This window comes from Schistocerca serialis, chromosome 10, assembly GCF_023864345.2.
Source record: "Schistocerca serialis cubense isolate TAMUIC-IGC-003099 chromosome 10, iqSchSeri2.2, whole genome shotgun sequence".
NCBI classification, from domain to species: domain Eukaryota; kingdom Metazoa; phylum Arthropoda; class Insecta; order Orthoptera; family Acrididae; genus Schistocerca; species Schistocerca serialis.
The window spans coordinates 172530557-172553684 of record NC_064647.1 but is presented as its reverse complement, the minus strand read 5'-3'; the positions used below and the strand labels follow the sequence as shown (position 1 = coordinate 172553684).

The following is a 23128-nucleotide window of genomic DNA, read 5'->3' as shown; positions in this document are numbered from 1 at the left end:
AGCAGAAATAATTTTCCGATCACTGATTGTGTGTTCCAGTTAAAAGAATGAATGAGAACTATGTGCCAGTGTGCACAAACTTGATACTTAAACTAAAGCAAAGAACAAACAATATTATGATAGAATCCACCAATCAAAAGAGTTCTGACTACGAAATAAAGGTGTTTTTATTTGATGAATATGTACACAGAGGAAGATCAAAGACATTAAGACTGTCAATGACGAAGTCCATATATTCTAAAACAAAGTAGAGGACCAAATGTCAGATTTAAGATGGACAAGCACCTGACAGTGCATGTCAATTGCCTGAAAGTTCTTTTAGTTACACGATGGTCACATCGTATCTGGTAGTGGGAATTACTGTACTACCATCCGAGATTACTTTGGTCCACAGTGGCACTTCATCCAGATCTACAACTTATAAAATTCCAGTCATCCCCAGTATTATATAACATGGGGAAAATATGGCTTTATAACATGGAGAGTAAGTAATTTCATTTTAGTAGGCCTGAAGAATAAATTTGGAAACACCGAAGTGTATGCAGAGGAACATCAAAAATTAAGCTGTCTGTGCTCAGAGCTGTAGAACACTACTTAACACTAGTGCAAAATTGCGAAATAGGCACTACAATGGCACATTGAAAAAATAGACATCTCAAAGGATAATTGTACAATTAGCTCATCACGAATGAAGAATAACGAAACACCAAGTACTGAATTTAGTTGGTGGTATCATAAATATATTTTGAACCAAGATAAATATGATAAATATTAAAGCAAAAATTGGTGTGTTGGAGAGAGACCAAAAATAGCTGCTACGGTTAACCAGAGAGCAAGTTACAACAGTAAAACTCACGTCAAGAAGTTTTAACTCAGTTTTAAGTTTCATGGAGAGAAATGAACAGGTTATTACACAGGGGATGAAAGGCCTCTGTCAGCACACCATACACAACAAGCATTGCACTGACAGGAAACTACAGAGCTACTTTTTGGATAACCATAGCCAACACCGATCTTTAGTGAGCTTGAATGGGAATATGATTTGCTAATTAAAACACTGGTAGATGCACAGAAAAGTATTTTGAAACCACAATCTTTTGACCAAGTAGTGGAATTTCTATGATTCATAAGAGATTATATTGAACATAAGTGAATCCCAATTGCACTTACAGCAGACAATGGTTATCAGTAGCTAAAAGTAATCTCTCTTGATGTCTTCACTGCAAGAAGTATCTTAAGTTACATATTAAACATTCCTCTTGCAGACAGCACCATGTTTGACACAAAAAATTTGGCCACTTCCTGTAGAAGTTAATGCAAGGAAACAGTTATAAACATATTGCTCCAGAGAAAGAGATATTGTCAATAGATGCTAAAACATTATGTAAAGCTGAGCAACAATCAATTATTGTGTAAAAAGGCAAACCAAAGTCAGTGTGAAAACATGTTTGTTCTATTGTTGACATATGATTACGAGATGTGTCAAGTAAGACCTGTTACAAGGATGCCCAAGGGTTGTTTTCGAAAGTGTGTAGCGTTAAATGAAAGTGCTTGGACACTAATAAGGGACAATGTATGCTTCTCTGCAGCACCAAAAGATGAAGGTCTTATCGTGTTATGCAGTGGGAATGAACCCACCGATGTTATTCACAGGACAGGTAAATTGAAATTTCTGAGTAAATGTAGATGATTTGGTGCTCCAATATTGATAGAGTCAGAGCATATTATTATAACAAACAAATATGCTAATGGATATAGAGTTGTATTGTTTAAAAAAGAAAAAGAATTTGACAGAACTTTGAATTTACCTGTTAAGCATATGATTCGACAGATGATTTAAATTCAGCACGTCACAAATTATACAAATTGAGAATGAAATTTTGTATTGGCAATAACTGCTTTTTACCGAGTTTTCATTAAGTAGTATAATCATCAGGAGTTACACGGAGTCAATATAGTGATTATAATTCTAAGTTCTGTGTATTTAACAATATAAATGTTGAGATTGTTTTTGGTTCATGTTTACAACAGCCGGTGATAAATGTTGTGAGAAGATGTGTGTCAGAAACAAGTTAGTGAATCATCATCCTAGTAGAGAGCTGATCAGATACCTGCCTGCTCGAAGAGCTTTAGGAAAAAAATAAAGAAATTTCAGAGCACTAGAAATAGTGGTAATGTGAGAGATGAATGAAGCCTTGTACCAACAAGGCACCTGAAAGACAAGAGAGAATATAGCCGTTAATGCTAGTGCCAAGGACAGATAAAATATGAACCTAAAAGTTGAAGTGTAAGAGAATGGAATATTTAAGTTGCATTGTAATTCTACTAAGTGTGTAGTCAAATAGACACTGTCGTGCAACCTTGAAAAGAAGAGAGATCATAATGTGTTTACAATAAAGAGTTGCTTAGTGCAAATGTATAGATTAAGGAAAAGAAACCATATTGTGCCTATAATAAGAGTTGATTTGAGCAAAATTATACACACTATGACTGTATGTGTATGATAACAATGTAATACAGGTATATGTTGCCCTACATAAATGAAAGGTTACATTGTGTTTTTGGTAAAGAAGTTGCTTCGTTGAAAATCATGCATCGTAAAGGAAGTTCTTAACAAGAGAGTTAGTACCACTGTATGCAGGATTTAATTACTATGACAGAAGATGAGTAATGCATAGTGAGAAAATATTCTGTGTAACTGATGTAGAAAAAGATATATAAAACAGAAGTGTTTGAAGGTTGAAAACAGTTGAGGAAACAGAAAATGTCTAGTAAAATTATAAGTGTAAATGAAGAAAAATCATTTACTTGTAAAACAAGAAAATTGTAAATACAGTAATGAATTTACGAGGCACATACTAAGACATGTGGCAGAGAATCTTAGCAGTATCTGAGAACAAAGACTTCAAAAATTCTGCCTCAGGGACAGGGGTGTAGTGTACGAGATATTAAGAACTTAAGAATGAGTAGCCAAAGTAGTAATACTGCACTGTGTGTGTGTGTGTGTGTGTGTGTGTGTGTGTGTGTGTGTGTGTGTGTGTGTGTGTGTGTGTGTGAGAGAGAGAGAGAGAGAGAGAGAGAGAGAGAGAGAGAGAGAGAGAGAGAGAGAGAGAGAGAGAAACTCACAAGAAATAGTTATTTACACGAAACAGTCAAGGCAGATTAAATGTTGATAAAGGGTACAAAGCAGGCAACACCAAAGCAAATTAACCACAAAAGCTAATCAAGAGATGTGAACACATCAAAAACTTTCCAGGACCGAGTCTATTGTCTGTGGAAGAGTGGAAAACCTATTAACAAGAATCTCCTGATGGAAAAACAGGGCAGGATTCACAGCTAATTATGAGAACCATCCTGTTGAAACAAACCAAACAATGAACACTAGTAGACTTAGTTGATGTATGCACAATTCCCAACAAATGAGAAATAGAAAAGCTATAGATACGGAAGTGTACCTATAGAATTTCTGAAGGCAGCCCCTCAGAATTGTGCAAATTATAGAGGAATCTGTGTTATTTGTACAATAGCCTGACTGAAAATAGGTTATAGAGGAGGAATGATGGTTCACTTGATTGTTTATCTGCAGAAGACAGTCCCATTATTTAAGTTTTGAGCAGCAATAAGAAATTTCGATATCTAAATAAATATGTCCAGGCAGTAAGAAGCTTATATGAGGCTTGCAACAGTAGAGTTAAAAGCAGGTAGTTAACAAAATTTCCCATGAATTCTCCGTAAGTAACACTGTGGTGCTGCAAAGGCTGGGACCCCGTTGTACCCAAGCATGAACCCGCCAAAGAGTGACAAGCCCCCTGGGAGGATCCATCTGACGTGTTTTCTGCTCCCAGGTGTAACATTTTTTTCATTCTCATTCTATATCTAACAGATCTACATACACAATAGGTAACCTGCACAGGAATATGTAAAATAATTATTTATGCAAGCACTGTTACAATTATATTTTAATTCTGTATATTTACTTTCTTGATTACAATAATGGAAGTGGTTTCACCAGAAATGAGTAATCTTTCTCTCTGAACACTGACCAATGGTATAGGTTGTTGCTACAAGATGCAGGTTAGCATCTCACTTCAGTAGATAAGAAATGTTGCCAGCCTCATCAGGAATTGTCATAAATTTAAGGACAGACATTCATCAGGGTGTATGTGTGGGCAAGGGAAAAAATTCCCAGATTTTTCCCAGTTAAAAATGAATATTCTCCCAGACGAACACGCACTTTTTCCGTGTTAAATGACAGTATACTTTGAACTGAAGCTATAAATCCTTTGAACGGCTGGTTTTATGCACCAGTGTAGATTTTCTTGGCACTTTAGAAAATGAAACTTGGGGGAGGGGAAACAAGTTTTGGAAAGATCTCTGATGTGTAGTAACATGTATGCTGCTTATTTTCGTATTATAAAAGTATAAATGTGAATTCTACCAAACACTGCATGTTACTTTCCGAAGCATTGAAACTGCAATTATGATGTGCTTTTGTAAGCCAGTCACAGCTTGTGTCACATGATCTTGCCATGACGCTGATGACAGCAGATATTCAGAGCATAGGACACATGATTTAGTCAGCCAATAGCAACATCACTTAAGTAGCACGAATACACAAACAGGGAAAGTTAATGGTTTAAATTAATATACACAGTGTTTCTACAAGAAAAGCAAACCTTCACATATAATATTGGTCTTTTAAGATTTGTGGGGATGTAGACCCACTGGCTCACCCCCAATAATATTGCTACCCTACCACAGCAAGAGAACTATCTTTGCCAGATCAGTTCTTTGTAGTACACGCTCTATGCTACACACATTGCATAGTAAGTGACGGGAGTGCAAGTTAGTATTTTCTGTTGTAATTACCACACCCGCAAGAAGTTAAGCTTTCCACTTAAAATGTTGGTCTCTTTTGTACGTGTTACTCTTTAAGATACATCACACGACTGTACCAGTAAAATGTTTAAGAATGACATGAATGTCTGATCGTCTGGGCTCTAAATTCTTCTAAATGGATCATCCTCAAAGAGTTTATTTTTAAATGAAGTCAAACACACTGATCTAAGAAATCCATTGTACATCATTACATGTAATTCATCTTGCTTAAAAAGAAATTAACTTTGAAAGCACTTTTCAAACCACCATTTACAATATTTTCCTGCGACCTGTTACAAATAGGTTCGTTTCAGTAGTTGCCAGAGAGTGCCAAGTAACAAGCATCACCGCACTTGTACAGCTACGATTACGTAGGAGGCCCGTATGTTCATACATGTAGGACATTTAAAGATCTTAAACAAGACATCAGAGGATACACCAAGAGTATCTGAATTTCGTGAACCATATTACAATGCATAATTCAGCTTATAGTGCACATTTGCATGTCCAGATTTCTAATGAAGTAGGCCTTGACCTGACAAACTTTTCAGTGTAAATTTTCTTGGAGTACCAGTACTGTATTATCTCATGTTTGGTTCTTATTGTGGCATAATGTCATGTGCCAGACGATGAAAATGTGCACTTTAAATGCAGTGAACAGTTGAAGCTACCCAGTAGCGTAGAATTAAACACTTCTTTTCAAATAAATTGACTGCCTCAGCAGAAAGATTAATGAAAGCCAAATCTCCCTAGCAAACTGACAAAAATAACTTCATTGTTCTGCAAGAATGCTGGACTGTCAAAGGCAGGAATAAAGTAAGATCTGAAACTAACAACATTTTAGCCCTCCACAACTATGTGAATGTATTTTAATTCACTTGATAGCTCCCAGGCACATAAATCCATTTTGTTTTCATTTGACATGAAAGCAGTAAACTGAGTAAACAGCAAAATCACTAATCAACATGTCATGTGGAGGCTACACACCTCCCCCACTACAACTCAGACTGCTCTGCATATCTGCCCCGGATCTACGATATTTCCAATCCCCCCCCCCCCCCCCCCTCTTCCCAACTGTGAGATAGGATGCAAAAATTTGAAAATCTAACTAAAAAATGTTCATTTTGTAGCGCACATATTTCATAACAGTCTTTAAGACATGATATTGGGTCTTCAGCATGCCACAGTGCAGTGCCACTCCTTCACACAGCATTCTTCTATCTCACGTCAGTATCTCACTTTGTGAAATTCAAACGTGTGTATTTTGCAATGGATGTCGTCAAACTATATTCACAACTGTGTGAATTAAAATGTCCTGTGGTGCCTCTCCCACTCCCAGTCAGCCTGTCCCTCTTACAAAAAAATAAATACTAACAGTACCAAAGACTGGTATGCTTTCTCAATCTGATTACCTCTATTTTGTCATCGTCTGCTAGATGAAACAAAATAGGCCTGTCTAATATTGCAGCAATTTAACACACCCCCAATAAACAAGACTGTTTTACCACAAATGGTCGTGACAATGTAATTCATGAAGTGCCAGTATCAGATGCCTATTAGGACTACTAATAAAAAGCTTTATGTTAGGAAATAGTTTCACATTTAATTTGTATGCTCCAGCTTCTCAAGTGAGAGATTGAAACGCAGTAGTACGAAATTTTTGTAAATTTGGAACAATCATTCTTCCATAATTTGTGTGATGTCCCCGTTTCTTCTCCTTCCAACAAACAATTTTGACATTACTAATTTTGTAACTTCCTGCCCGTGTTAATACTCATTCTCTGGTTAGCTTCACCAACCCTGCCACAATCACCAGTTCAGTTATCCCACATTTATTCTCCTGTTAGGTGTTATTACGTGTCTGTACAAAACTTTTTCCGTGCTACTCCCAGGATTGAACGTAAGCGACTACTAGACGGGGGCTGTACACTAGTAAGTGTAGCGATCTGGCCAAAACTTTTCTGACAAAATTTCACTTTCTTGTATACACTGAGAAGATAATATGTAATCTTTCTTAACTGTTATTCCAGTCTTATTTATTTGCACTCTGGTAGTCAATCTCTGGATTTTGCTTGTAATTATAAGATATCTGATCATTCGCAAACCCAGTTAACCACATAAACAGCAATTGGAATTCACCCGTTTGACTTTATTCGGCTAAGCACTTATAGCCCTGTCCCCTTTTGTCTGCAGCATCCCAGTTTGCCTCCCCCCCCCCCCACCAAGACTACTAGATCTGGGCCTGCTGCATGTGCTCGAATCTGTGGCAGCTTGGGCGTGCCAGTAAAATTTTTCCAGGTAGCATCTGGTTGCTTGCTGCTACTGCTTGTACAGCTAACAGCCACACTTCTGTAGCCAGAAGTGGGTGAAGGTACTACTCATACGTGACTAAACTGCAGATGCGTATGAGACCATTCACAACTGCTCAAACGAATCTAATGTAAACAGTTTTGACATCACACTCAGACAATTTGTTGTTATGAAACATTGCATGGTCTTCATAAACCCTTTGACACATTTTGCTGGTGACAGATGCTTGTATGAGCACTGTATTTTTGCTGTATGTGAGCATTTCCTTTGTAACTGAAGTTTTATTTTTGTGATTTCTCTCGTCCATGTTTTATTGCTGCAGCATTATTCTGCAGTAATGGGATACAGTAGTATCCTTTGTTAGATTATTGGTTCTTACCAGGCAAAATTACAAATCCTAACTAACTAAAACAATAAAAAATTCCCGGAATTCTAAAAATTCCTGGGTTTTTCCAGTTTTCTCCCAGATGAAAAAATTACCAGGTTTTTCCCAGATCTCCCGGGTCATATACACCCTGTTCATATATTTTGCCTGGAACAGCATATGGAAGCATGTGCAACAGAAACAGAATTTCACAATAAATGGTTCATAACAGTACGTTTATGTTAAGCACTTGCAGGTAATTTTAATCGTATCACGGATCACCATGAAGCCCTACTGGATTATAAGAACAGAAACACAGAAATAATGGTTGCTGGTGACTTCGATGAAGATTTCCTTAAAAATTCTCCTAGCAAGAATCCATTAGAATCAGTAACACTCATTCGACTTAATTTCAATTGGTTAACTTCCCAGCTAGGGTAGCTAATTGCTTACAAGCAGCCATTGATAATATCTGAATAAAAAAGTGTAATGAACAAAATTCTACCACAAAACCAATAGTCAATTGCCTTTCAGACCACGAACATACAGCTTCTTTTGTTAAACGTTAATACTGAACACAGTATAGAACTATTAAATCAGGACTGAAGGGGCTGGTCAGTAAGCCAAATATTGGTTATTTTAGGGCACTCCTCGAAGACAGGAACTGAAGTGATGCACATATTGTTAACGTGCATGAATGAAGACTACAACACTTTATAAATAAAGTACTTATCTTATTTGAACACAGTTTTCCCCAAAGCTAACCCAGATTAGACTGAACTCTACAAAGACTATGGATTACTCAAGGAATAGAGTAATCATATAAAACAGAAAGGAAACCTTATCTGTCAATCCAAAACAGTTCTGATGTTGACACTATAGCACATTACAAGACAATTGCAAAATATTGAAGGTAGTAATATGGATGCCAAAGCAAATACACTAAACAAATCACATCAGGTAACAAAATAAAGACAGTATCAGATATTGTGAAGGAGGAGACTGGTAAAACCAGATGTGAAGAGGGGCAGTGAGAGTAAATGATACATTGGTAACATAGTTTAGTGTTGCAGAACTTTTTAACAAATATGTTGTGTCCGTAACTGAAATATGGGGACTGTCCTTCAATAGATACTGCCATGGAGTACCTCAGAACAGACAAACACAGCTTCATGAACGTTAATAAGACCCTCACTATTCAAACAGATGTGCTGTCCCAGAAGTTTTTAAAATAAAAAAAGATTCTAGTGGTTACGATAAAATATCAAGTTAAGGAGTGTGCTGAGATATTTGTGTAACCAGTAGTTTATCAGTGGGACATTTCCTCAATGGTTGAAACGTGCTGGAAGTAAGACTAAGAAAGGAGAAAGAAATACTATCAAATTTCCACCAAATTTCACTTTTGTTAACATTCTCCAAATTTTTAGAAAATGTTATATATAGTCAGCTTCTTAACTATGACCACAAATAATACGTTGTCCAAGTTGGTTTGTATTTCTGATGGTTTCTGATGTCTAGACTGCTATCTCCACATACAGTGAAAATGTACTTTATATATATTACAGAAATTACAGGCTACTGGTGCATTTTGTGGTCTGTCAAAGGCATTCAGCTATGTGAATCACAATAGGCAGTTAAGTAAGTAAGTAAGAATATTATGGTGTAACAAAATTCTGCAAAATGTTTCCATTCCTATATCTGACGGGAATCAAAAAAAAGAGTAATTAGAAGGAAGACAAATTAAGCTATCACGAATCATCCAACTGGGAACTAATTACATGTGGCTTTCCACAAGGCTCCATCTGAGGGTCCTTGCTTTTTCTTGTGTGTATCGATCTTTCATCAGCAATATTATCAGATGCCAAATTTGCTTTGTTTGCATATTATACAAACATTGCAATAAATAGTAAATCAAGGGTAGCCTTAGAAAGATCCATTAACTAACCGATTTTTTGTCACAAAACTGAAAAAATGCACTACATCTACATGGAGTCTCTGTAAATCACAGTTATCAGGTGTACCAATATGAATAAAGCGTTAATATACAGATGTGTTGACAGGGAACATTTGTTGTTAACGAGCCTTAATTTTTTGTTTGGTTGGTATGACATCTGTGAAAGATATTTAGTATACATCAAGTCATGGAACAAACATACATTTTCACTGTGCTAACAATGTCGAATTTTGTACCAGGAAGTGATTTGCAGAAAGCATTAATTTTTTGTTTGGATTTGAAACAAAGTGCTGCAGAGTCGCATCGAATGCTTGTCGAGGCATATGGTGATCATGCTCTATCAGAAGCAACATGCAAAAGATAGTTTCAACGGTTCAGAAGTAATGATTTTGATGTTAGAAATGAACATGGAAGACCACCAAAAAAATTCGAAGACACCAAATTGCAAGCAATATTGGATGAAGATGATACTTTGAGTCAGAAGCAAATGGCAGCAATGCTAAATGTTGCACAACAAACAATTTCTGACCATTTGAAAGCTATGGGAAAGATCCAAAAGTGTGGAAAATGGGTGCCACATGAATTGAATGAAAGACAGATGGAAAACCGGAAAACCATTTGTCAAATTTTGCTTCAAAGACATGAAAGAAAATCAATTTTGCAGAATTGTTACTGGCGATGAGAAATGGATTTATTTTCAGAATCCTAAATGGGAAAAATCATGTGTTAATCCGGGACAACCTTCAACATCGACTGCAAAAGATCGATTCGGCAAGAAGGCAATGCTCTGTGTTTGGTGGGATCAGAAAGGTGTGGTGTATCACAAGCTTCTAAAACCCGGTCAGTCTGAATACTAATCGCTACAGACAACAAATGATCAATTTGAACTATGCATTGATCGAAAAAAAGACCAGAATGGGCCAGAAGACATGGCAAAGTAATTTTTTTTACACGACAATGCACCTGCACACAAAGCAAAACTGGTTCAGGATACAATCAAAATACTTGGCTGGGAGCTCCTACCCCACCCGCCGTATTCACCAGACTTTGCCCCTTTCCGATTACCACTTGCTTTCATCAACAGGACATGCATTGGCTGAGGAACACCAATTCTTACGACTAACATTTCTATTGGCATGGTGTCCACAAATTGCCAGAAAGGTGGTCAAAATGTATAGAAAGCAATGGTCAGTACTTTGAATACAATGTTTTTACTTTTCAATTCAAAATTGATGTTTCATGTAAAAAAAAAAACAAAAAACCTCATACCGGTACACGTAAGCACCTGGCAGTGTGGTCAGCAAACCACCTTCACAATGATTCTCTATTACTTCACTCTGTAACAGCGTGCAGAAAAAACTAACACCTGTATCTTTCACGTGATCTCGTAATTTCCCCGATTTTATTACAATAATTGTTTCTCCCTACGTCGGTCACTGAGAACAACAGTTTCACATTCCGAAAAGAAAGTTGGTGATTTAAATTGTGAGAGACGATTCTGCTCAAACGAAAAACCTTGTTTTAGTAATGCCCACCTAAAATCCTGAAACATGTCCCTAAAACACTCTTCCTTTCTCATTGTACTCCATTAATCCTATCTGGTAAGGATCTCTCAGTACACCACAGTACAGAAGAGGATGGACAAGCATAGTGTAGGCAGTCCCTTTAATAGATCTGTTTCATCTTATAAATGTTCTGCCAATAAAATGCAGTCTTTAGCATGCCTTCACACAACATTTTCTGCGTGTTCTTTGGAATTTAAGTGGTTTGTCATTGTAATTTCTAGGTATTTACTTTATTTTTCGGCCTTTAGATTTGATTTTGATTTATCATGCAACCCAAGTTTAGTGGTTTCATTTTAACACCCATGGATGACATCTCACTTTCATTATTTATGGTCTCAATTGCCAATTTTCGTGTAATTCATCACATGCAATTCAGAACCTTTATGAGTCTTCCCACCACTTTAAGCCTAAAATATGAAAAACAAAGTTGGCAATAATAAATTCTTGGGATTGCAGCTTGATGAATTCAACTTGGAGCAGCACACCACAGAACTGCTGAAGAACAAACAAACCCCTATTTGTAATGTGTGTTGTCAGAGTAAATATAAAAATGAAAAAGCTAACATACAATGCTTACTTTCATTCCGTAATGTCATATGGGATTATTTTTTTGGGGGGTAATTCACCAAGCCAAGATAAAGTTTCCCAGATACAAAAATGTGTAGTAAGAGTTATTCGTGCTATGAACTCTAGGCCTGTTTAGGGAACTAGGGATATTAACCACTGCTTCCCAATATATCTATTCCTTTATGAAATTTGCCATTAGAGATATATCTATTTTAAACCAACAGCTCAGATCATGGAATCAATACTGGAAATAAGAATCTTCACGAAGATTTGAGGTCACTTTTGTTCAAAAAAGTGTCCATTATTCAAGACCACTCATTTCCAATAACTTGCCAGCAGCTATAAAGAGTTTACATATAAAAACGTTCAGTTTAAGGGGAGACTAAATTAGGATTTATTGGTGACCAACTCCTCCCACTCCATTGACAATTTTTTAGTAGAAGTGGTTGTGTGTGTGTAATAATATAAAATAAAGTGAACAATTTTACAATCTTGCTTCTGTAAAAATTCGGTGCAGTGATTTGATCATTATACGTACATGTTGTAAAATGATTCTTCTAGTCATTGTTATATATATATATGAAATTATGTTTAAATAATTTCATAAATTTATACCACATCTATGACAATCATTCCATTGGGAACTGTGAAAGTTACATTAGCATAATGTTTTCATTGTTCATATTTATTGTATATTCTGTTTTTTTCTGGCGAGTTCTACACCTTGGAGGATCTCCTCACTATGGATCAATTGGAACAGAAAATACATCAAATCTAACGTAAAACTTAAAATTTATGGCTAACTGAAGTTACAGTAATGATCTGATGGTACAACATTTTGAGTAAACCAACAGCATAGGAGATATTGTTACACTTTGAGCAAAACTGGCCACCTTTACTTTCCGAGAACATATTTGGAATTATCTGAAATTAAGTTACAAAATAATTGACATTAGAAGTTCGAACACTGAAAACTATTTTGATCTAATGCTAGGGTGATTCTGAACTTTGGCAAAGTAATTTTATCACTGTATATTTTCTGCATCAGACAGTGTGTCTAATGCAACCAGTAATTAAGATTTTGAATAATTTAGAATCAAAACACTAATTTCAAGATGGATGCTACACTTGTAAATAGGGGACTTCAGGTGACTAATAATAATCTTACATATACTTTTGTGAATTGCTAAACTTTTTCCTCAAACCAAACAGTGAAGTCTGGTGAGTCCATGCAGAATAGAAAAACCTAAGTTAACCAAATTTCAAAGCGTTAAGCAGCTTTGGAGGTCACATCATATTCTTACATCAGTTTATTAATGGCCACCACTCTACAAAATCACTAGTCTGGGATCAGAAAGCACTCTAGCTAACACCTCCGCATCAGCTGAAGTGAAAGTTTTTGCCCAGGAAGTAAATGTTAAGACATCTATGCCACTCAAAGCCTGCGACTGCGAAGCACACAGTTAACATCACAGTGTCAGTTCATGTGAAATATCTGTATTTAGCTAGCCTGATGCTCACATTTCAGTGCTGGCATAGTCAGCAACTGGCTATTAATTGAGCAACATCGCAACATCTCTGTTGAGCGGCACTAATGAACACACTATTATATCAGTTGTGGTGAACGTCTGCGCCCAGATACTGTAAGTGCCTTGTCGCAATTCCAGGTCACATTAAAGTTTGCACCTTTTTAATACAATTACAGTACAACCCCATATTTATGTTCCCTGAATTAACATTTTCAAATTTATGGCGTTTTTATTGCACCCATAAAATTTCCCGTGTCTGCAAAGGAAATTAGCATCTGATTTTGCATCAATGTATTTATAGTTTTCCTGTGATTTATGCTTTATGAAAAAATGTTCTTTGAGAAAAAACTGAAATAATTTATGTAAAACTACACTGGCATGGTGTTGGCCATCAAGTAGAGTTCACAAACTTTCCATGGCTAAGTTCCTTGAAAGCAGGGCCCTCTACACAGCATATCTAAACAGTAAACGTTTAACAGTTCATGCCATACATCCTGCCACTGCCAAATTCTGCGCAGCATGGTGATTGATGGGAGTAACAAAGTATCATGACCAATCACAACCATTTCCAAACTGTCAACCACACATGAGCAGCTTCATGATTGTTGTGATCATCTGGACACCTTCGTTGAACCATTTTTGCATGTTTCGTTGTTTGGCCACTTTTAGTGCTAGATGACACCTTTACTCACTTTAAGTTACTCAAAGACTAATGTTTTGCTTTAAACAACACAAGTTACGTATTTTCCATGCTTAGCAAGATGTGTTTTGAGAATTTACTCTCATTGTGAAGTTCAATATTTATGAAAGCACTTGTGATACTTCACAAACAATGTGAGTGATAGTCTGCACGTGTGCTATTTTCTGCTTAACTGAGGATGCACAATACCTGATAACATGAAGGTTATTACAGTGCAAGAGACGCACAACAACACAAGCAAACACCACATGGAATACTTACGTAAATATTTGCAGTCGAGAAGAATAAAGTCTCGAAAAGCATCATACTAAGCAACAGTGACCAGTTCCCATCACATCAGCACTTTATTTGATGATAAAGGTTTATTAGATAATAAACAAGTCCCTGGTGCATTTTGATGGCTTTTTGTGTGTCTGAAATTACACATACAGTGCGAAAACGCAAGGGGGGAGGTTCCATATGTAACTTTTGCTGCTCAGAATGTTATTTTATACATTTTACATTTTTCTGCATTTTACATCATTTTTTAAAATACCATGAAGAGTGTAGAAGTTGGGATTCACTGTATAACATTTATTTGAAAATGTGTGCGTTGATGGCACACACAGAAACTGTCATATCTGCATCACCTACGTCACACGTCAGGCTAGTTATTAAACAACAACCTTTCAAACATGGCTAGTTAATAAACAACAACCTTTCAAAGTGCTGATGTTCGGTAATTGAGAGATTCAGCAAGCTCTGTAACTTTGGTTGATAATTGGCAATTTCTCTTCCATATGTGTTTGGAAAAGCAAGAGATGGATTTCTGGTGTTCTGTTTCGACTGAATTGTTAAACTTGAACACGTGATCAACTGTATTATATGAGAGATACCAATCTCTAAAATTCATCTCTTGTTCAGCCTACATCATTTGGTACTATTCTGCATAGCATCAGTTTCCATAATATGTTCTCAGTACATCACAATCTGAGACCTCAAGATACTTCAAACCGAGAGCATTAAAAGCAACGCAACAGTGAGCTGAACGGAATGGACAGTGTCTTTAAAGGATATTAGATGAACAACAACGTGATAGAGAAGGGCAACTGAATATTGTCAAATTAAATCAGGTAATGCCACAGGGATCAGATTAAGAAATGAGCCATGGAGCAGTAGATGAGTTTTGCTATTTGGGCAATAAAGTGATTGCTAATGACCTAAGTAGAGAAGATACAAAATGTAGACTGGCAATGCCAAGGGAAGTGTTTCTGAAGAGCAATTTGTCAACACTGAATATAGATTTAAGTACAGGGTTATTACAAATGATTGAAGCGATTTCACAGCTCTACAATAACTTTATTATTTGAGATATTTTCACAATGCGTTACACACACATACAAAAACTCAAAAAGTTTTTTTAGGCATTCACAAATGTTCGATATGTGCCCCCGTAGTGATTCGGCAGACATCAAGCCGATAATCAAGTTCCTCCCACACTCGGCGCAGCATGTCCCCATCAATGAGTTCGAAAGCATCGTTGATTCGAGTTCACAGTTCTCGCATGTTTCTTGGTAGAGGAGGTTTAAACACTGAATCTTTCACATAACCCCACAGAAAGAAATCGCATGGGGTTAAGTCGGGAGAGTGTGGAGGCCATGACATGAATTGTTGATCGTGATCTCCACCACGACCAATCAATTGGCTTTCCAATCTCCTCTTTAAGAAATGCTTCTGCTTTAGCCTTTTCCGTAAGATTTTCCAAACCATCGGCTGTGGTACGTTTAGCTCCCTGCTTGCTTTATTCGTCGACTTCCGCGGGCTACGCATGAAACTTGCCCGAACGCGTTCAACCGTTTCTTCGCTCACTGCAGGCCGACCCGTTGATTTCCCCTTACAGAGGCACCCAGAAGCTTTAAACTGCACATACCATCGCCGAATGGAGTTAACAGTTGGTGGATCTTTGTTGAACTTCGTACTGAAGTGTCGTTGCACTGTTAAGATTGACTGATGTGAGTGCATTTCAAGCACGACATACGCTTTCTCGGCTCCTGTCGCCATTTTGTCTCACTGCTTTCTCTCGAGCGCTCTGGCAGCAGAAACCTGAAGTGCGGCTTCAGCCGAACAAAACTTTATGACTTTTTCTATGTATCTGTAGTGTGTCGTGACCATATGTCAATGAATGGAGCTACAGTGAATTTATGAAATCGCTTCAATCATTTGTAATAGCCCTGTATTAGGAAGCTCTTTCTGAATGTCTCTGAAGTATAGGCTTGTATGAATGCGAAATGTGGACAATGAACAGCCGAGACGAGAAGAGAATAGAACCTTCGGAAATGTGGTGCTACAGAAGAATGCCGAAGGTTATGAGGAGGTACTGAAGAACTGGGAAGAAAGGGTATTTGTGGCATAACTTTAGCAAATGAAATGGTTGGCTGAAAGGACACTGTTCAAGATATCAAAGGACTGCCAATTTACCACCACCACATGAATTGGCTGTAAGCCCTTCTGTTACATCTACCTCTATCTACATCTACATGGAGAGACTGCAAATCCCATTTAAGTGCCTGGCAGAGGGTTCCTCAAACCACATTCACAATTCTGTTATTCCAATCTTTTCTAGCATGCAGAAAGAATGAACACCTATACCTTTCCATATGAACTCTAATTTCCCTTATTTTATCATGGTGATTATTCCTCCCTATGTATGTCAACAAAATATTTTCGCATCTGGAGGAGAAAGTGGGTGATTGATAAAGGGGCAGAAAGGGTGAATGGTAAAGAAGAGGGGATGAAAGGACTGGCAAGATTTAGGCAATTGTGAGAGTTATTAAGAAGTCCCTCTCAATAACTGCAACAGGTTTCCTTCCTGGCCATAATTTACATCAATTTCTTCAACTCAGATTTTTTTAAAATCAGTAACTTTCTTTTTCACTCAAATTTTCTATTTCTTTATTTTCTGAACTATATTTTTTTACTCACACCTCCCCCCTCCCAATCACATACAATGAACTTAGATTTTCACTCTTAATAATTTGTGCACAATGTTTTGTCAGTAATCTGTCTTGCGTACTACCCTGTCTTACACCTTTAAGCTCAAGTTTTCTAATCTTGTCCAATGCAATCCCCAATAATCAGTATGTCCTTTTCGTCCCATCTGGTAAGTCCCCGAAACCCCAGCTCAGGGCAACTTTTCCAAACCAACCACCACTCACCAGTCCTTTTCCTTCACCCTTGTTCCTTACACCTCAATTATTCTGCCCGGAGGAGCCGCTGGCTCTGAAAGCTCGCGAACTTTTAACACCTTTATATGCATATTCTCATGTCATTACGTGGTAAGTAGATTTTTTTACCTATCCACTTACATTATATTTTGAAAAATTGATTATTTCAATTATCTTATACCCTTTAGATGGCTTGGTGGCAACAGTCATAATACATCTAAATGAAAATTAAACAATTTGGCTGTATATGCTGTTTATTCTATTGTACAACAATGATTTCAGCCTTTGGCCATTTTCAAGTATCACAATGTTAAGTTTGGTCAAATTTCTGCAAATTAATAGTCATAATTCTGGGCTTTATATTGATCAGGAGATAAAAAGATACTTTACATCTGATCACCTAGGGGTCACATTGAATAGAACACTGTCTTTCAAACATCTCCAAAATGTTGCTGCAAAAAATAAGAACTCTCAACAACATAATTCGTAAACTACGTGGAACAACTCAGGGCTCTACAGTCCCAACTCTGCGATGCTCAGCTCTATGGTTGGAGTACTCTAAATACCACAATGCAGCTTATCACTGGCACATTAAAATCTACTCCCATACACTGGCTACCAGTGCGAAGTCTCGCTCCCTGCCAGATCTCCGACGTAAAGATGTTCCCTTAGGAGAATTTAACAAAATAATGGACAATCCAGAACTACCGATACATTCTGACATCAGCAATACAAACGCTAATCGCCTGTGTTCAAGAAAACCACCAAGAGATGGCATGCACTTGAACAGCAACTACCATCGAGTGGCAGAAGAGACTCAACGACAAATGCTGCCCAACAATGCCTCCTGCGAAGAAGATGCCACAACCTGGTTTCAACCTCCCTCGCAGATAATAGTCCACAGTAAACAGAATCCAAACCAACCATGCAAACTGTGCAGCCTCCCACTTCAAGTGGAACATAACTTCAATGCCTGAGCGCGACTGGTGCTACACAACAGACGATCCAGCAAATCACCGAATGTAGGACAAGAAAATATAATGGCAGTGCTAGTGACTTTGGTTTCACGACTCCACAAACTATGGACTACATTCGTAATCTAGACATACAAGTGTAAATTTCAACCATGACAGATGTCTCATATCTAGCCATACACTAAATAAATAAAATCTGTAAATTCAGTCATCAAAATGCATTACCACAGTCAAATGATGGAACTTTTAACTAAACAACTGTACAACATTTTAAACAATCTATTGAAATATTAAGATCTGTGGATAGGAGTTATCCTGTGCCATATTTTAATGCCCCAATTCAACAAGACATTGTTGCTGAAAGACTAATATGCCACTCAAGCCCATATACATACATGGTGATGAAACTCAGCTCAGTAACACTCAATTCTATTTCATTAACAGTTTTCTCTAGAATTTTAGAAAAATTAATGCATGCTACAATTACTGGACACCTCAAGAGGAGCAGAGTTACCAGCAAGAGCCAATTTAGTTTTCAAAAGGGCTCTGCAAGAAAGCCAAACTAGTTGGAATGAAGGGCTTTGTGGGTAATTGGATACATCATCTCCTGGCGAGAAAAACGGGATCTACAATAACTCAAGTGGGGTATGGCACACCTCTGCTCAATCTAAATGGACTCCTCAGTTCCTGTCAAGGCTCAGTTTTAAAGCCACAGTCGTTTATAGATCTACCACTATGTGCAAGTCCGCCCTGTAAATTTACTTTATTTGCCGGTAAGACCACAATCTTCACGAGTGGATGATCAGATGACAGTTTTGAGGAGTGCATAAACAACGAAACGGTTAATTGGTTCAATGCAAATTAATTCAACTAAGACCAGTTTTATCCACTAAAACCAAAAATGATATAAATGTGACTTGGAAATCAACTGATAGAAAGACAATGTGTCATATCTTTGGACTGCATACTGGAAGTAAAATTAACTGTCTCATATCCAGCCAACCCTAAAAGATTGAGCTCATCTACATGTGCTATCAGAATTATCTCTTCGTTTTGAGACAACAGTATTTGTCCACGTACTTCATGGCTATTATCACCCACGTTTTATGGAATTATCTGCTGGGTAAATTTGGCTTTGGCAACTAAAATTTTTTTACCTCAAAATAAGCCTGTAAGACTATTCCGTAACGTTCTCACCAACGGACAAATCATGACCACTGCAGCCCAAAATGTGTTCAGTAACCAGGAAATCCATGGTCTGTATGACCATAATATAAACCATGACAACTCTGACAAGAGGGAAATCTGCAGTATCAACTTACAAACCTGATGGTGGTGCAGAACACTGATAAATGGCATGGAAACAAAATTACTGACTGCCTCCCACAACAGAAATTGCCCTAAATGAAGCTAAATTAAAGAAATATCTGTTAGATATATCTACTCATTAAAAGATTAATGTATAGAAAGGTTACTTATTTAGAAAGAACTAATTGACTACCTATGACATTCAACCATAACAGATAGTTCACATTGTACTTACATATAGTTGTCTCTTATAAATGTGTAATACATTTATTTTATCATCATCTACTCTGAACACTTATCTCGTACGGCTATCTGTTTGTATTTAAGAATCACAGGTAAATAATGTAAATCATTAATGTATCTTTGTATCTGACTTGACCTACAAGTCACATGATGTATTCACAACTTGGGTTTAATATAACATGAAATAAAGTAATATGTCAGACTGTAGATGTGTTATCTTTTGTGGCAAGCTGCTGCAAGACCCACAGTAAACTAGTCGAAGTTATCTAGAGTGACTATTTCTAGCTTAACTCTCCACCTACATATTTTTATTTTATCAACTAGACGTCACATGTTTTTGTACTTGTTTCAAAATATGACATCATTAGGGCATTGATAACAATATCGAAAAGTTACATAACTGGTTTTTGTAAAATTAAATGGTTTCAGCTTCTGGTTGCAGCTACTGTAATGTGTTGAATACACCAGTTTAAGTCTCCATTAGTTTTCAGCACTGACTCCCTTTACATAAGATTATAGTTACACTGTAATGAATTAATCCCTTTTAACTATTAATGTGAGTAAATCAGCCACAGTTTTAATTTGTTGTTAGTTTGTGCAACAAACAGTCTGTAATGATTTCTTCTGCAAGTTAACGTACTGTTTAATTCACTCCACATCCCCACAATGTCCTTCATAATTAGGATTTACAGAATACAACACATGAATGAGAAGACTGATTACTCTCTGCTTTAAAACAGAAATAAGCATCAGTAAATTATCTTACAGTGTAGTAGTGTATCAAGAGTACTTACAAACAATCTGAGAAAGGAACTCCGCATAGATTGTAAACTGGTATTCTGCAAAAACGATCTTGTATGGCTCTTGGTAGGCTATGTCCTATTCGAGTGTGGACTTGTGGAATACAGCTTGTTAGCCACACTACTGTTCTCGTTAATACTTAAGTCCCAGTATCATCAGCTGGGAGTTCTGGTTCACACGGGAGTAACCTAAACACGACATTTATAGCATACATTAACTATGACATTGTGAAGCCAAAAGCAATTGTAACTAGCACATTGTAACTGGTTTTGTTTGAACTTCTTGTAAAACTGGAGTTCTGTGTCCAAATTTATTTATTACAATGAGTTTCACTGAAAGAAAGAAGACCAGATAATTAAAAACTCTGCAGTATCACTTCAGCATAAATTCTTCTGCATAGTCAAACACGTAATTGCACATTCCCGGTAACAGCTGATAGTTTTGGTGTACATGTCGAAGCTAATTGCATCTGATTCGGAAGTTTGTATGCTTGTAATAACTTAGAAAACAGATAAAGCAACGTTCTTTTCCTAATATGTCTGTCTTGCATGCGCTCCCCTTTCCATTGACAGTATATTGTCAAGACATACCACTTTTTCCCATGCAAAGAAATAACGCTTTCATATACGAAAGATGCTCTACAAAAATAAAACATAAAATTCTGTAACAACAATGTTTTTTTGAAATAACTACAGACAATCGCATTTTGTAATGGCGTCACTTTTTAGATACACCATTACTTATCTCTAGTTCCCTAGTAACTCAACTGAAGATGGTACACACTTCTTGTCTACAGCACTGTTTAAGGGCATGTAGCAATGACAAAATTTAAAGATTACCCAAGTAAGCACACAAAGTGCCGCATCAGGAATTGGTTACAACGTAAGAGTGACTTTAAGCCGTTACTTAGTTATTAACACCCATGGCTTCAATACTGGTTTACATATTACTCTTAAGTCAATTTATGCTTCAGCCATACGCTGCGTAGTACAAAGTACATATAAACTTTGCCACACGCAACAACTCCCACGATAAACGAGCCACGCAGACCTTTACACGATAAAGAAATACGTGTCCTCCATTTTACAAAAATACGTGCAAACATGACGTCATTTTGACGTCACCAACTGCTATCGACTCGTTACATGGGAATGCATTTTGGATTCCGTAATTTTCGTGTGGAAGTATTTCGTTTCAAGGCAACGGCACATTGAAGATTTATAAAAACAAACCATTCTTTGCCCGATTTGTGATAATTACACTTCACGTAATGACGACTGGCGGTTAAGCTCTTCGTGCGATCTACGATACAACACACGCTCTCTCTCGGTTTGTGTGATTTTCATGGTCAATACCTTATAAATTAAGCATGATATACGAACAAAAACATTTGCAAAAGAATTGAAAAGTAACAGTCTTTTTTCCAAACAAATTCTTCCACATTAGCAGACGATGTATTATACATTCTGGCACTGGTATAAGAGAATACCTGCTCTTGCTTTGTTTGTCATTTCAGTTTTTTCAAGCCCAAAGGAGTAAGTTCGTTTTTCCCGTAATGCATTGTAATTTTTCGTACAAATCAGAACACAATTCAATCAATCACGACAGTTTCCCCTTCGGGTAGCTGAAGTGTGTACTTTCCCCAACACCGTATATAATTACGTAAATAACTAGTATCAAATTTGCAGGTTCTTACTTGCCACGAAAGAAACGGAAACAATAGTTTCCTAAATTACAATGAATATATAATCTGCTGCTTTAATTCGTGAGCAAGAATGGCTACCGGAATCACGATACTTCGTTTTTACATTCTTTTTACGGTTTCGGATGAGTGCTCTGACAGTACTACATTTTTTACTCTGCTGTACAAAGCACGTACAATTTTATTAAAAATTACGTTGTGTACTCTAATGGTCCTCAAATGATTACATAGATCCATTAAAAAGAAGTCAGTACACAGATAAAAACAAATAACGTGAGGAAAGATGACTTACCCACTTGCGCGTAACTAATAAACGCGTCTCAAATTTTTGGTACTAATGAGGCATACGCAATGACTGCGCAGTTGCAGATAATTTCTAAAGAGAATATAAACCTCTCATCCACACATTTCTTTCATGTTTGGAAATAGCTATATATTGAAAAAGCATAACCATTCACATTATCTCAAGGCAATAAACTGCTAATACATGAAAAATCAACACAACGATTGCACCAATTTCCTGTCGAAATCTTCGGCTACTACACTTACCACGGTCACACCCCACCTTAATATCAAGATGGATGACTGTTCTAGACTAACTGCGCCAGCGCTGCCAACGTTTCAGCGTTACTGGCTCGCAAAATTGCAGCGAAGTTCATTTTGTCGAGGGATCGTACAGAGCTACAATATAAACGCCGTTTTGTGTGTCTGTAATGAACTTTTTGTTGCAAGTGGCGTATCCAGACAGCTTCCAGTGGAAACAAACAGTTTATTTTTAATATTTCGCGTAATTAGTGATCGAATTTAAAAATTTAACATGCTATAATCTACTCATTAAGGGTAAGTTAAGTTTAACACGATTAGATAATTATCACAATTGGAAAGTAAGCATTTGTCTTGAAGCTCATGGCGCTCCAATATTACAACTTTGTTCATCTTTTACTCGAAAATGATGACACTTAGCGGCGACTTCCAGCAAACTTCACACATAATTTCAAATCTTTACGAAACCTTTCCTCGCTAACAGTCC

At 37.0% G+C, this 23128-nt stretch overlaps 1 long non-coding RNA gene across 2 annotated transcripts in view; it reads right to left on the bottom strand.

Moving 5' to 3' along the window:
- Positions 1-22717, bottom strand: part of LOC126424537 (uncharacterized) — a 30570-nt gene extending 7853 nt beyond the window's left edge. The window contains exons 1-3 of one of the 2 annotated variants that reach the window (XR_007576182.1): positions 22648-22717; positions 22391-22527; positions 20390-20584 (exon numbers count right to left, since the gene is read on the bottom strand). This is a non-coding gene — a long non-coding RNA (uncharacterized LOC126424537). The other variant, XR_007576181.1, reaches the window with a different exon arrangement.
- Between the last annotated feature and the right edge of the window lie 411 nt (positions 22718-23128).